We start from the raw sequence: 16,382 nt of genomic DNA, 5'->3' as shown, positions 1-16,382 counted from the left end.
AAGTGATAGTTTAGTTTTACAATTAAGCTTAGTTGTTTAGGGACTAATAGGTTTTTATATGTAGATAGGTGTTTTAGGTTGATTAAGATGAGATATGATAGATATTGATCTACATTCAGAATTTTAGATGCACCAAGATAGCAAAGATGTTCTCTTAAAGGTTGCCAAATACAAATAGCCAAAAAACTATGGATGTAACACTTATATAATTCCTGGTTGTTTTATGGTTCTTCTTGCTGTAGGTAGTTTATTGCATATGTGTAATAACATAAATGCATGTGTAAAACATTAAAATAAAATTCAAAATAAATACATAAATTAAAATGTACATATAAAAAGAAATAGTTTTACCATAAATGTAAGAAGACCTATACAAAATTTTCTTCCTACTACTATATGGAACTGAGAAGATCCAGTGGAAATTTTAAGATACGTCTACCATATGGGTCTAACAACTAACGTGTAATGTATGAATTTGTGTGTGCTTTTCTTCTGTATGAGTTTTTTCCAAGATTGTCTCACTACTTAATTCATGGGCTATCAAGTTGTGAAATTAAGTCCTAAACTTACAACAAAGATATCAGTATTTTTACCTGCCTTTAAAAAATGAATATCAGAAGCTACACCCATAACGTGGTACCAACATGACATCCTGAACACAAGCTGAAGAAAACAGCAATAGATATACTAAAGTGGACCTGAAAGCCCAGGAGGCCTCCACCCTAGACAAAGAACTACATGCAACTAAGGAATTCTGAAATATAATGATTTCCTTTTGTAAAGTTCTCATAATATTGCAGTTACTCATGAATTGTGATACATAATTAGCCTAAGATTGATAATATTCTTAGATATCACGCTATTTGAACTCCATAATTATTTCTCTGTTCCATGGCCCTACATACTATTTTCTAACTTAGGCAGACGAGTCTTATGATTTTATATACATTTAAAGCAGATCTATGTGTTTCTTCATTCCTGTCTTCAGTGTCCTTCATCCATCAGACACTAGGTAGAACACAGTGCTGAAGAGTCCTCGGAGCTGCAGTATGTGACCCTGAGACACGCGGCTGCTGCATCAAACCATAGAGAATGCTGTGGAATGTTCGAAGCTGCTGAGTACTTTACAGGACACAGAGAAACATCTGCCTTAATGGGAGCATTTTCCGGATCACTTCAAGATCTCCGGTTGTCACACAGCGCAGCCTGAGTAGAGACAGGCTTAGGAACCTCCTACCTTGAAGCCAGAATGTGAGTTCTGCCAGTCATTTTAGCTGCAGGAAGGCCTGTCAAAAAATGAGAAATGATATTTATTATTATTCCTGTGTTCTGAAGTGGTCTCAGTCTACAACTGAGCAGTTCTGAGGATGAGAGACAGTCATCACCCTTTTTTTGTAAATAAGTAAAGAAAATATTCCCTGTTTGGTTTTTCGTTTTAACTTTCTTGGATCCCCAGAATGCCGGGGCCACTGTACGAGGACCAGTGGTTTGAGATACATAGAAATGATGAATTCAGGGAAGCAACAATCCCTACACTGAGCCCCAGTCTACTGCAGTGTGCGACCAGTAATAAATGGCATTAAGTTTCTTGGCATGCTTTCATTTAATGCCCAATTTTATATTGCCAAGTTTATAATAGTTGTTATGTTCTATAATAAATGGTATTTTATTTAATCATTTCCCTTAAACTATTCATATAGACAAAGGTTGAGAGTTAATATTCTAGGCTTTAAGGGGCTATCTGGGCTAAATAATAAAATATGCATTAAATTTGGTTTCTAGTCAGAGCATATGTCTATGTTGTAAAAAGCTGACAATATAAACAATACTTTAGAGAGTCTTCATTAATTAATAACAGGCCATGTAAGATATTCGTCTGAGTGATTAAAAAGTAGGTGTATATTTTGTCTACATTCCACCACATAAATTTATTCCTTGTTCTAAAGAAGACTGCTCAATAGTGGTTAACTATGTCTTAATTGCATTATTTCACATAACAGCCATGACTTGATTACACTGTGTTTATTAAACATAATGCTATAGCTCTTATCATGTATATTCATTATGTCCTATAATCTCTTTCTCCAGCTTTCTTTGGCCTACCAAATGCCATGTCTATGCAAAATGGTCTGATAGTTCTCTGTACTTACACAGTCTTTTGCATAAGTCACTTTCTCAAGATAGCGCACATAACTACTTCTCATTTCTGTAATTACTTTACTGATGCAATGACTCACGAAAACATCTTTGTAGGAACTTATCACCACCATGTATTACTTCTAAAATGAAAAATAAGTGATAGTTTGACTGACCCAAAAGCCTCTCATAAACTAGCACTAGGTCTGCCACATACAGTTACAAATAGGTTACAAATAGTGTAAAAACTAAACACCTGCAACCAAATCACTGAATCAAACTAGACTGTAGCAAAAGTCACTAGAAAACATCTACCACAAGTGATGGAGTGGATTACCACTGTTCACTGGCAGGTAAAATTCTAACTGGGGAAAGGATTCAGAATTAGTCATTAATAAATTCTTTATTTTCATCTACTTCATATTTTAGACCTCACAGTGGTATATAATAGTGTCATGTTTTGCTCCAAAATAAATCTACAGATAAAGTTTGTTATCTATTTACATGATTGGTTAAAAAAGAAATAATTTATCATCATTCATAAGCATTTATTAAGCAGTTTTGATGCAGATGCAATAATTCACAATTCTACAGTACAAATGAAATTTCACTCTGAGGTTCTTATAAGCCACAAGCTTCAAACTCTACTAAAATTTATTGATAATTCAGTGGTCCCATATTTGCAATGTTATCTCACACAGAAAAAGTAATACACATCCTAACATGTGTTTATAAAGTTATATGGTTTTTCCCTCAAAATGATTATTTTGGAATTGGGTAAAAACTAAAAAGAAAATGACATCAAGTATAATTTTCAACTGGATACTGAACTGATTTTGAAGAGGGTAATCTCAGGGTACCACATTCCAGACCAGGATGGCTTTACTTAGCTGGTGAGTCTCCATTTGAGGGTTGGACATTGTGTTGGCCTGTCTCTGTCTGAGTAAGTCAGCTTCCTACCAACAGTCTCTGTGTGCACCATGGTTCTGCCCCATTTGCAGGTGCTGAAGTCTGCACTTAGCAGTGCACCCCTCCTGCTGCTTTGAGCCTATCAGCCAGCAGTTGTTTACTACTCAGTTACCCCTCTCCCCATACATCCTACCAGAAGAGTCCCACTTAGCTCTGCATTCCATCAGACACTGGCAACTCTCCAGGATCTCATTGTGGGTGATCGCAGCTGACCATTTAATTAAATAGAACTTCCCCTGCAGCTTCTTTGGAAACCATTTATAGAGAACTGAGCCATATGAGCTTTCACCACTCTGTAGAACATGACATATCTACAGACGTTTCACTTCATTCAGAGTTTGAGGCACACTCACTAGGCATCCCGTTCCTGACTCATCAGAAGACAAGGTGTCCCATAAGCCTTTTCACTGGAAAACATCTATATAGATACTAAACACCAGTTTGTGTCAGACAGGGGCCAGGCTTTGTATGCACATTAAGTATAATTAAAGTTCAAGGGGTATACCACCTTTTAATTAGTTAAATGCTCTAATGGAGGTTTGTAAAACTTATTTTAGAAGTACAGAAGATAAAGGAATCCTTTTAACATAGCATAGTGGGAAAACAGAAACAAACATTAGAACAAAGTCAGTATAAAAATGGCCCATTTCCACTGGAAATGAGACAGAAACGCTAAAGAAACAGCACAGGAACCCAATGGAAGCCTAGAATGAAATTAGACAGTGGGTTTAGCCCCCCCGCCATAGTCAGTCTCTCCAGTGCAATACCATATACCCACTAACAAAAATGTCCTAAGTCGTTCCTGAGTGACTTCTCTAGTCTATCAGTGAGTTAACAGCACCATTAGGTCTGGCCTTTGCACACACATGGCCAAAGTATGAGGCACCCCAATGTGGGAATGCTTCTGAACACTGTACTTCCAAACTTGACACCTGCAGAGAAATTTCTAAAACAGTACCTAAGAACTTTCACATACCAGCACTGAGCGGGGGGGGGGGGGGGGGGGGGGGGATAGCCATGGTTTCCATAGTGGAGGGATTTCTTTAACGACAAAGTCCATTTACACGCTACATTTAACATTTGATTTTCATGGCACCTTTAGTTCTCCCACCAACACTTCCTTGCATGCTCAAGCTGTGTTTGGTCTCCTGTTTACTGAACATAACTTCCTCTTTTAACCCAAATCTCAACCTGTATAACATATAGAGACCCTTCTAGACACACAGATACTTCTATTATCTCCAAATTGCTTTAGGCCCAACTTTTACAAACTTAGAAGCGCCTGTAAGTATATCTCTAGTCTAATTTCTCTAGGTACATAGGCCTCTCTCACCTAGACACACCACCTGCTTAAAAGATCTCTGATCATATAACTGGTGATGGCTGCTTACATATTTGCCTGGTACCATTCGACAGACAAGTTCCTCCCATAATGTTTTTCATCTCCATCTCCACCAAATGATCTTGATTCATCCTTTAAATTCAAACCCTAGGTGCACTATATCCTAGTAACGTTCTGTGATTTAGGAACTTTAACTTGTTCTGTAGCAATGCCTGGTGTGTGGCTCTACTTTCTACAATGTTCCCATTCCAGAAGCTCCCTGAAACCAAAGGTTGGTTTTCTTGATTTTATATGTTCGGTTTCATAGATAGAGCCAGGCATACACTTGAAAAAGTATCTAATTTTTTTTTTTTTTAAAAATCAGAATTTTAAAATCAAGTTTTATTCAAGCTATCTGCTGGATATTTCAATAAAAATATAAAATGAGATTTACTCTTAGAGGGGAGCGGGGAGCCCAGCTTTGTAGCACTAAGGATGAATGTGTATGAGGAGGAGCAACCTTCACACCATCGCAGAGAACGCACTGATCTTGCCCATCACAGCAAACTTGGAAAGGGACATTGAATGAGCTGTCCTCTCAGTTCAGAGCGGCTCAGCGGTGCTTTGTGTTTCTTCTGCTAGCCAGTCTAGCACCCCTGGCTAATGAGCTACAAGGCAAACTAGACAGCAGCTTAGCCTGCAGATGAAAGGCAACTGGACACTGAAGAGAAAAGGAGTGTGATGCATGTTAAAATAGCGGCATTGATGTATCCAGTGGTTGAATGAAAGCAGAACACCGCAGGAATGCTTGTTTGCAGTAGGAGGATGGCTAGAAAGAGAGCTCATAAGGAAATCTTCACAGAAGAGAAGGGGCCATAAGTGAATATCGAAGTGTAATTATGGACCTAGAAGTTAAGAAAAGGCATTTGCCAAAGAAGGAAGAGAGCAGCAGGTGTATGGTGCACACAGGAAACACACTCAGCATAGCTACAGCAGAGCTTCCCACTGCGGGAATGGCTGGGCCCATCTCCTCCATGTGTCAAGTGGCCAGCAGGGGTCATCCCCTGGAGAGCTCTGGGTGCAATGCTGAGAACCCGCACTCAGCATAAAAGCAGTGGGTAGTCAAAACTGGCCTGTGCTAATGTAACTGACAAAGCCTCATGTGCAGTTTAGAGTGCTGTGCATGTCCTGGAGATAGTCAGACACAGAGTGGGTAGGACGGACACCGAGGCAGAGGGCTTGGGAAGGAAATGGGGAAACAGAGAGGAAAAACTGCATGCTGAAAACATTATGAAACAAGACCTGCAGAAGTTGCGGAGGGAAGCCTCTAATTCAAATGATTTCATTATATTAGGAGAAAGCATGTCAAAGACAGTAAGAAAAGGTATCAAGCACCCAGGCGTAGGCATGGTTACATCTCAGACGGGGTTACTGCTCAAGCGCCTCATTTAAAGCAGTTACATGCAACCGTTTCCAAGACAGCCATATGGCCAGTTCACTCAGTTATGATGAGACTCTGAGCCCCTTAATTAGATGCCCCTGGCATGCTTTATTTTTTAAATGATCAAGTTGTTATTGTTTTTGTTGTTGTTGTTGTTGTTGCTTTTCTCTGCTAAACGGTCTTAGAGGAGGGTAAGGAAGCCACTCTGGAGAAAGTACAGTGTACTCTTGTGAATTCAAACATGTAAACACAGATAAATTCCAGAATTGTAAGTTATCTTTAAAATATTGGGGGCTGGGCATGATGTCTCCCAGCACTCGAGAGGCAGAGGCAGGCGAATTGCTGTGAGTTCAAGGCCAGCCTGGTCTACAAAGCAAATCCAGGACAGCCAACGCTACACAGAGAAACCCTGTCTTATTCAGATTCGCCAGAACATGGAAACAGCCTAAGCGTCCCTCAGTAGAAGAATGGATAAAGAAACTGTGGTACATTTATACTATGGAATACTATTCAGCTATTAAAAACAAGGAATTCCCGAAATTTGTGGACAAATGGATTGATCTAGAAATGATCATAATGAGTGAGTTAACCCAGAAGCAGAAAGACTCAAATGGTATATACTCATTTATAACTGGACACTAGCCCAAGGGGCAGGTCCCATGAAAGTCTGCACCTACCAGGAAAGTGGGATAGAGGTGAGGACATCCTATTGAGACTCTAGGTGAGAAAAATATAGGGGATAGGGAAGTAGGTGGATCCAGAGGGTCCTAGAAACCTACAAGAGGAACATTATAATGGGTGGATCTGAGCCCAGGGGTTCTGCTTGATCTAAGGCACCAACCAAGGACAAAACATGCAGTCATCATCAAACCCCTACCCAGATCTAGCCAAGGGACAGAACATTCTCCACAGTTAAGTGGAGACTAGGGACTGACTTTCACAGGATCTCTGGTGCCCCATATTTGGCCATGTCCTCTTGTTGGGGAGGCCCAATGGCACTCGGAGGAAGGATAGCGGACTACCAAGAAGAGACTTGATACTCTAGCACCATATTCAGGGGGAGGAGGTCCCCCTCAGTCACAGTCATAGGGAAGGGGGATTGGGGTGAAAGGGGGAGGGAGGGAGGAATGGGAGGATGCATGGGATGGGATAGAAAATGAGATGTAATATGACTTATTTTATTTTTCAATAAAAATGTGTTTTAAAAAACCAAGTAATAATAATAATAATAATAATAATAATAATAATAATAATAATAATAATACAGAATGTTGTACACATAATAAATAAATATTAAAGATAATAACAATATAAAGAAACAAATTAAAAATAAAATATTGAGCATGGAATATGTTAAAATGAAATTTATTGAATGTATATTTCACTTTTGTTCAAATTAACAAGGATTTGGCAGCAAAGGTGGGATTACTTGGGCACTTTGAACACCATAAACTAACCATTAACACAGGCAAAAAAAAATCTCGCTACTTATTTTCTGGCTACGTTCAGTGTCATTTCTTTGTGTTCACATTTAAATAAGCTTTATATTTACGGATAATTTAAATTCATTGTGAGCTTATAAAAATGTCCTCTCAGATGTTAGTGCCTACATCAACGACAATGCATTTGTGAAATGAAGAGACGACCATGGGGAGTCTCTGTTAAGCTACAGCCTTCAGACCGCTTGTCCCCCCAAATGCCCTGTTTCTGTTGCTAGATACCATCAGAATTCCGTGCTGTTTTACTATCTTGCTTTACATGGTAAATCACCATCAGGGGTTTTCTAGAATATTCCTTAATTTCGAGGTGACTGATGCTTCTGTCAGAGTCAAATTAGAGTTATGGGTGTATAGGATGAAGGCCAAGGTGACTTAAATGCCTTTGTTTCTTATCAGATGTGATGTAATGGGGAAAATTAACTGTAAGCATTTGGCTAGGGGATGGTTGCCACTATTGCTCACTGTAAAGAGTCTTTTTAAATTTAAATTATTTTGACATTCCATGCTTTAGAAGAAGCCATTAAGTGCAACCCCGACCCCATGTCCAGGAGCCGGAAGTGTCTTTATCTGGTTTTCAGACTTACTTGTAGTGCACTGTACATTTTATTAGTCTCCTCTCCCATTCAGTTATACAGACATAGTCATATGAACTTGTAAGGTACTTCTTTCACCCAGAGTGTTAAAACAAAATATTATAAGCTGAGTTAATTAGAACCATAATCGCTTATTTCTCACAGTTATAGAGTTTGAGAACCACAGAACATGATGTATGCTGCAGACACAGTTTGTGTACACAGGAGACCACTCTCTGACTCACAGACACAGATCTGGTCATTTTTCTCCCTCTCCTCATACACTACAAAAACGGAAGGGAAGCATTTTGGGTATTTTTGTTATTTATGGAGACTCCACACACCTGGCTTATTTACAACAAGGGTCTTATTGATCACAAAAGTCTCACCCTTAATATCAAGTGGGCTTATACAAACATTCACTCTACATTGGAATTTTTTTTTACTCTGAATTACCATCCAATCACTTCATATATGTGTGTTTGTGTATACACATACATATTTGTTGTTGTTGACACTGCACAAGTATGTGTGTATATGTAACATACTTATTTGTTGTTGATGCTGTACAAGTTGATATACCTCAACGCACTGGGAATGCTTAGGATGCTTCTGGCTTTTTTTTTTTTGACTTGCCACATAATTATTTTTAATGTTTTTCTCACTTTCTGGCTCTGTGTGAGGTGCAGGCCAGCCTGGGCTACATAGTGAGACCACCTAAGACCTTGTCCTCAGGCCTAGAATTGGCATTTCTCCAAGCAGCCTAGCACCTTCAGTTGGAGTATCTTCAGGACTGCTTGCTGAGGTCTTCATTTCCCATCGCTTGCCTCAGGATTTAGAGGAGATCACAGTGGCCGTCCTAGCCTGTTATTCTTGCTCCTAACATCAGTGTTGTGGCTTGAGGATGCTTTGGAAATATAACTTGCTGCTGCACCATTGGGAACAAGAGCTCGGTAAGTCTGTAGGAGGAGTGGATGAGGTTCTCAGTGTCGATGTGGCTACTTACCCATGCAACCCAGTACAGAAATTAGTTCAGGAAGTATCTGTCCATAATGATCCCCTCCATTTCCAAGTGGCACAGAGCAAGGCCCAGAGTATGCAGCACACTCCCCAAGCCACACAGCAAAAGAAGTGATCTCTTCCCTTCAGTCCACTCGCTACTTCATTGACACATACTCTCGATGTGTGTTTGTCAACGTGTGTTAGATTCGGTGACCAAGTACTGATCTTCAGAGCTTTAAAAGCCTATATTCATATATTCAGACTCCGTGCTCAGACACTCTGGCTTTGATGATTTCAGTGGCATTGTGCAGCTAGATTTTTTTTAAATCATGCAAAGGGATCACTGGGCAGCCAAGGTTAAGAAGTTTTCCATATGAGTAAGCCAGTCTTCTCTGGGAAAGATTCTCCACAGTTGAACTTCCTTCCTTTCTTCTTTTTTTTCTTTTTTTAAATTTTTACTTTTTAAACAATTTATTCAGATTACATCCCGATTGTTATCCCTTCACTTGTATCTTCCTATTCCCCCCTCCCTCCCTCTTCCACCCTATTCCCTTCCCCTAGGCCTATAACAGAAAAGGACCTCCTCTCCCACTATATGATCACAGACTATCAGGTCTCATCCAGATAGCCTGCTTCCCCTTCCTCTGAGTGCCACCTGGTCTCTCTACTAAGGAGAGATGGTCAAGCAGGGGGCACCAGAGTTCGTGTCAGAGGCAGTCCCCGCTCTCCCAACAACCATGGAGAATGAGTGTCCATTGGCTCAGTCTGAATATTGGGTCTAGTTTTACAACATGCATTGTCCTTGGTTGGTACAGTGGTTTGTGCAGGCCCCCCTGGGTCCAGATCCACTAGCCTTGATGGTCTTCTTGTCGGGGTCCTAGACCCTCTGGATCCTTCTCTCTCCCCATTCTTCCCCTCTTCTGACATCTCCAAGTAATGTTTTCTTTTTTTACATATAACTTGCCTTTTGAACATAACCAACTTATTTCAATAAGCATTTGTAACACCTACTTTGTGCACTCCTACTAGGAGGAGGACAAGATGAGAGACATGAATCAGTTAGTCTCTTCCTTGAAGAGCTTAAACTATGTGCAAGGAGCCTTGGTATGGAAAAACACGTGCAGAGGAGGAAGCGAAGAGCTGCAGAATCCAGGACATGGGCGTTGAAGGGCTGAGATCATGTTAACTTTATACTGGTAATTTGTTGTCCAGTCGAGCAGGCACTGCCTTACTTCTGAGGCATTATAACCATCTATGAATGCCATTTACCAAAGCTGTAGCTTTTCAGGGGTCTATAGTTCATATTTTCTCTGAAAGGCCCATTCGAATCATGCGATAGCTAACACGGTTATTGACCTGGGTCTTGATTAAGCTCCCTCAAACAGGAGGCTGAGCAAACCATGTTAACAATGACTCCAGCCGTAAGGAGACTTATGTTATTTTTAGGCATCTTGAGTGAAAATTGCTTTGACCCATCACTGGGCAACGCTTTTATGACTGTTTTTACTGCTGGTAAATTAGATTGCGTGTTGTAGAAATTATGCATAACTACCCTGTTTTTAATATTTGCTACTGTAATCATTTCTGTAATTATGACTCAGAAAGCACTGCTGCAAGCCGTTCTGAGGAGGGCTACTTTACTGAGTTCTAATGATGGTTTCTGCAGAAAATTCTACTCTCAAAGGCCCTGCTAGCAAGCGCCTCCCTGGTGATGCGAGGCAGATAAGCTTCATCAGATGCTGTTAATGAGCTTGATTTATGATGGTAGTGGTTCAATATGACATGTTATTTTGTGTTTTGGATATTTAGATTCTAGCATGAGCATATCTTTCCCGTCACTTGGGAAAAGAAAGAAACCTGATAGAATATGGAGCCAATGAGCTTTGTAAAGCAATAGAATTCACACATTACATTTTCTTGTAAATGTCGGCGCCGCACCGTCCAGCGGAAATAGGACACCAACAACCAGACTTCTCGAGATCTTTACTCAGGATTAAGCTCAGTGGGAATGGCCCCGAAGAAGGGAAGGGCCAAGCTTAAGTACAACTCAAGGGCCAATCAGCTCATGCCAGGTGCCACCTCCTCATAGGTCCGTGTCAGAGCAGGACTGCTCATCATCAGATCACCAGTTACCCTTGCACAGCCTTTTGCCATATAAGGACTTGTTTATCTTCGAGAGCGCTCGCCGTAGGGATGGCGGAAGGCAGAAGCCTGCACCATGTTAAGGCACGGCACCTCGCAGCTCTCCACATGTAAAAACAGTCTCTTGAATGCAAGGTCAAGGGACACTGTGTGTTGGATAAGGGGTGATTGTTAAAAAAGCAATGGCTGCCACGTTAGCTCTGGGCATTTCCTAAAATGGGTCAGATTTCCATTTTCACGAGGGATGCGATGCCTCCACAGCTGTCGGTTCCCTCTTTAGCTTCTGTGTGTGCGTGTCTACTCCTCCTGATGCATACTGTTGTCAGAAATGAGTCTTTAGGTGGTGTATAAGCACATCCCTTTTTGTGAGTTAACTCTAGTCTTGGACATTAACAAAGAGAGACTGACCCTTGATAGTGTGATTCATAAGTTTTCTAGCATTTCCTGTTTTCCAAGTTTGTCCTTTATCCACTGCCTAAATATTGTGGTATTTAGATCGTTCTATCTGAGCTTTGGGGAGAAATTGGTTCTTTCCTTATTGATGTTATGAAATTCAGTTATCAGTTAAAACTAAAACAGTAAGTTCTCATGGATTCATAAATGGCATTCCACTAAATAGATTATGTCACCTTGCTCAAAATAAAATATGTGACCTGTATGTATGATGAGTTGTCCTATGCTGCAGCATGGACCCTGAGGCTAAAGGGTATTGCTAGAGGCTCAATCCTTGGGTAGATATTATACAATCAAATGACTGTTTCTTTTTTCTGAGGGGACGTTTTTTCTTTGTTCCCTTTCAGCTAAAATTGGCAAATACTAATGGTAGATATTGATGGTGTGTACTGAAAATTTAAGCAGATGTACATGTGAAATGCTTATCACAATGAATTGACAGGCCTTCATATTTGTGATGGTTGATGTCATTATTAGCCTGACAGGACCTGAAACCTCCTAGGAGACACCCCTCTCAGTACGCCTGAGGAGAGGATGGACTGAGGTGGAAGACTACGCTCAAGGCAACCACACCTTCTGACATGTTGCCCAGATAAAGAGGTTAGAGAAAAGCAGTGGGCCAGTAACCAATTGCAACTTTTCAAAAAGTACAATGAACAGTAACTCTCCAGCAACCCTCCAGAACTTCAACACTGAATTGTTACTCTGTAATATCCCACTTTGTAGGCTGAGAAATCATCACATTTCCTGCCCCTCCATTTTTGGACTATTCAGCCACTATAATGTAAGCCAAGCTAATAATTCCCCTTTTATTATATATATATATATATATATATATATATATATATATATATATATATATATATATATATATAAAACACATGTACACATATTCTGTAGGTATTGTTCATCTAGATAACCCTGCCTAATGCAAAGTTATCTTTTGTGGGTGTGCTTCTGTGTATATGGTAAGAACACTTAGGATTTCTCTCAGCGAATCTCACATCCGTGGCACTTTTAACTATATCATCTCTACAAAAAAAAAAGCATACTTTCTGAACCCTTTGTCTCACTAGAAAATACACTTAGTATTCTTCCAGTTTCATCAAACCTCCTAACTTCACATTTACTGCATAAGTGCCAGGTGGGCTAGAGGAAAGGAGAGGGCAGCCAACTGAGAATGGAGAAAAAGCAGCCTCTGCAGAGAAGCTTTACTCTGATCCTGGAGGTGCAGGGCTTCTCTCTTTGCCCCTGGAGCACAGTGAGTTAAGAGTCCTCTCAGCTCAAAGCACATTTTATCCAAAGTAACAGATCAGAAACACTTTGTATCTCTTTGGAACAATTTTACAATCTTAGCTGTTTGGTAAGCCTGACAGGTGGCATGCTATATGTCTAGGACAACATCTAAAAGTCCCTTAGATGAGACAGAAAGAGCAGTGGCCACAGGGCAGTCACCTCCTGACAAGTCCCATTGAAGTTTGAAAAACTTTTGAAACTCTTATCTGTCCTCACTGCCTACTTTCTCTCCGAGTCCCTTTCATGATATTCTGAACGGTGACCTGTGACCTACTTTCTGATATTTTCTGCTGTTCATCCACCTGCATTTTCTGTTCCTCTCCATTTCCCTTTGTATACAACTTTTTGTTTGAGCAAAAAATTTTTGTTGGAAAAAGATGAAAGTGAATAATATTTTTTCTTCATAACTAATAACAATGAGCTCCAACTGAAGAAATGTTAACAGAAAATAAATTTTAAATGGGATACCATTCACAAGGAGCACCGGATGTCATTTTCTAATTTTTAAATTTTTTTATTTATTCACTGTACATCCTGATTGTAGCCCCTCTCCTGTCCTGCCAGTCCCCCATCTCCTTTCCCTCAGAGAAGGGAGAAGTCTGCCATGGGTATCAACCAGCCATGACACATTAAGTCTCTGCAGAACCAGGTGCATCCTGTCCTACTGAAGCCAGACAAGGCAACCTAGTTAGGAGATCCAAAGGGAGGCATCAGAGTCAGAGAGCGTCCCCTGCTCCGGTTGTTGAGGGACCCACATGGATACCAAGCTGTGCTTCTGCTACATATGTTCAGGGGGCCTAGGACCAGTCCATGCATGCTCTTTGGCTAGTGGTTCAGTCTCTGTGAGCTCCCTTGGGGCCCAGGTTAGTTGTCTTTGTAGGTCTTCTGGTGGAGGTCTCAACCCGTGTATCTCCCTCAATCATCCCCCAACTCTTCCCCAGGACTCCCTGAGCTCTGTCTAATGTTTGCCTGTGGGTCTCTGCATCTATCAACTGTTGGGTGACTCCTCTTAGAGGAGTTATGTTACACTCCTGTATGTAAGCATAGCAAAGTAATATTAACAGTGTCAGGGACTGGATCTCTCCCATGGCATGGATCACAAGTAGGGCCAGTCTTTGCTTGATCACTCCCTCAATCCTTGCTCCATCTTTGTCCTTGCCAATTTGTAGGCAGGACAAATTTTAGGTCAAAGGTTTTGTGAGGGCATTGGTGAACTTATCCCTGGGCTGGAAGTTCTGCTTGGCTACAGGAGGTGACCAATTCAGACCTCATATCCCCTGCTGCTAGGATTCTCAGCCAAGGTGATGCCCATAGGCTTTCTGGGGCTTCTCCTTTCCCAGGTCTCTGGCAAGTCCCAGAGATGCACCCATCTCTGATTTCCACTCTCTTACCCTGCCCTCTCTCTCCTGTTCTCCCTCCTCCTAATCTCAATCCATGCTCCCCTCCCCATGCCCTCTTTTAAACAGTTCCCTCAATCCATCCACCTCTCTAAAGCCAGCTATGCCATCCCTAGGCATATACCCAAAAGATGTTCCAACATACCACAAGGACTGTTGCTTAGCTATGTTCATAGCAGCTATATTCATAATATCCAGAAACCAAAAACAACCTAGATGGCCCTCAACTGAAGAATGGATAAAGAAAACGTGGTACATTTACACAGTGGAATACTACTCAACTATTAAAGACAAGGGGATCTTGAAATTTACAGGCAAATGGATGGGTCTAGAAAATGTCCTGAGTGAGGTAACTCGCATACTCACTTATAAGTGGACATTAGACATAAAGTACAGAATAACCATGTTACAATACACAGATGCAAAAAAAAAAAGCTAAGTTAGGAGAGTTCAGGGGAGGAGGCTTGGTGTCTGTATGTATGGCACTCTTTCTGTCTTCTGTAAGCTTTGGGAAATGTGGATGGAAATACTGATTCAACTAGAGGAGAGATAATTGGTGAAATCCATTTACTGGCATTCACCTTCGAGTGCTCCTTTTTAAGGACTTTGTCAAGAACAGTGGCATTCTTTTGTCTTTCTTGATTTTGTGTCACTAATCAATTTTCTGTCCATTTATCAATAACTAAAAGTAAAATTGCTCCATGAGTTAGGTCAATGATATCACTCAGACACTGTCACCTAGGTAATGGAATAACTACCATAGCAACAGAGCCTTTATATTTCAGTGCCCACAAAAATCTGACAGATTGAAAAGACAGAACATTTAAAAGAGGACATAAATGTATTACATCTTAGAGACCAAAGTCATAGTAATATCTTAGAAATTACTACATTCCATGAAGCTTAAATTGAATGTGAGGTGCCTATAATGCTATCTATCTGGGGTTAACTTTGATTTTATGCAAAGGAATATTGTCTTCTTTGAAACCCTGAAATTAGATCATTAATACTAAAAATGATGCTAATAATAGCATGTTTAACATATTGTAAAATTTTATGACAGTATAAAGAAGTCTACTGTAATATTATCCTAATAAGCTAAACACTTAAGGATCTCTGATCTTTACAGAAATAGCCTGTATCTAATGAGAGAATTTTAAGAAATATTCTCCATGAATTTTTTTTCATGCATGTGTGTGTGTGGTGTGAATGTGTACATACGTGTGGGGGTGCTATGCATTCTGTGCACAATTGTGTGTGGAAAGCACTGATGGTCATGCCTTCTTCTGCTGCTCTACACTATGTATTTTGAGACAGGATCTCACGCAGAATCTGCGTGACTGATTTGCTAGAATGGGTGCCCAGAATGCTCCAGGGATCCACCTGTCTCTCTTCTACACTCTTTCCCGGTACACCACCACCAGAGCTCCAGTTACATGTCAATATCCTTGGTCCTAATGCTCGCATGCACTTTACCCATGAGCCATCTCTTCAGCTCCCTTCTTCATTTATCCTCTTATAAGAGTTAAGTGACTTAATTCTTAACTGTGTTGGGGTCTTTGTAGCAAATGTTTGTGTGTGTGCCTGTAGTTTTCTTCATAAACAAGAAAAACTCAGTGTTCATTGTTAGGGGACTTGTTATCACATCCATGAACTCACTTCCTAGTTAAAGAAAAGGAAAAGGAAGAGGTCACATACAAAACATGATAATCTATTTAATTTTTCACTCATAATTGACTCATCTGAGGAAACTGAATAGGATAAGAGGCCCAGTTAAATTATCTTTTGTTGGAAAAATTTCAAAGCAGTTCAGGGTACCACTCCAGGACAGAGATTGAGTGAAAATATTGCATAATGATAATATGTTTTTGGCTTTTCCAGTGGCTGAATGTTAACTTTATTGATAAAATCATCCTGATTATAAGAAGAATCATTTTTCTTAATAAGTGATAGGTGTATGTACATATCCATGTGGTCATTTACCAAGCAAAAAATAGTCTTGGTATTCAATTAAGGCCTTAAAAATACAATTAGAATATACTAATAGGACAATATAAATATCACATAACCATTGAAATCTTTGGTGTTGTCTTGTTCATTGAAACTAATATAGCAACCTAGAAAGTCATTATTTTGTTAGGCTTTTCCTGGCAT

Source organism: Acomys minous, assembly GCF_964271855.1.
Source record: "Acomys minous genome assembly, chromosome: 8".
Taxonomy (NCBI): Eukaryota; Metazoa; Chordata; class Mammalia; order Rodentia; family Muridae; genus Acomys; species Acomys minous.
The sequence above is the reverse complement of the archived record's forward strand: the minus strand, read 5'-3'. Positions refer to the sequence as shown.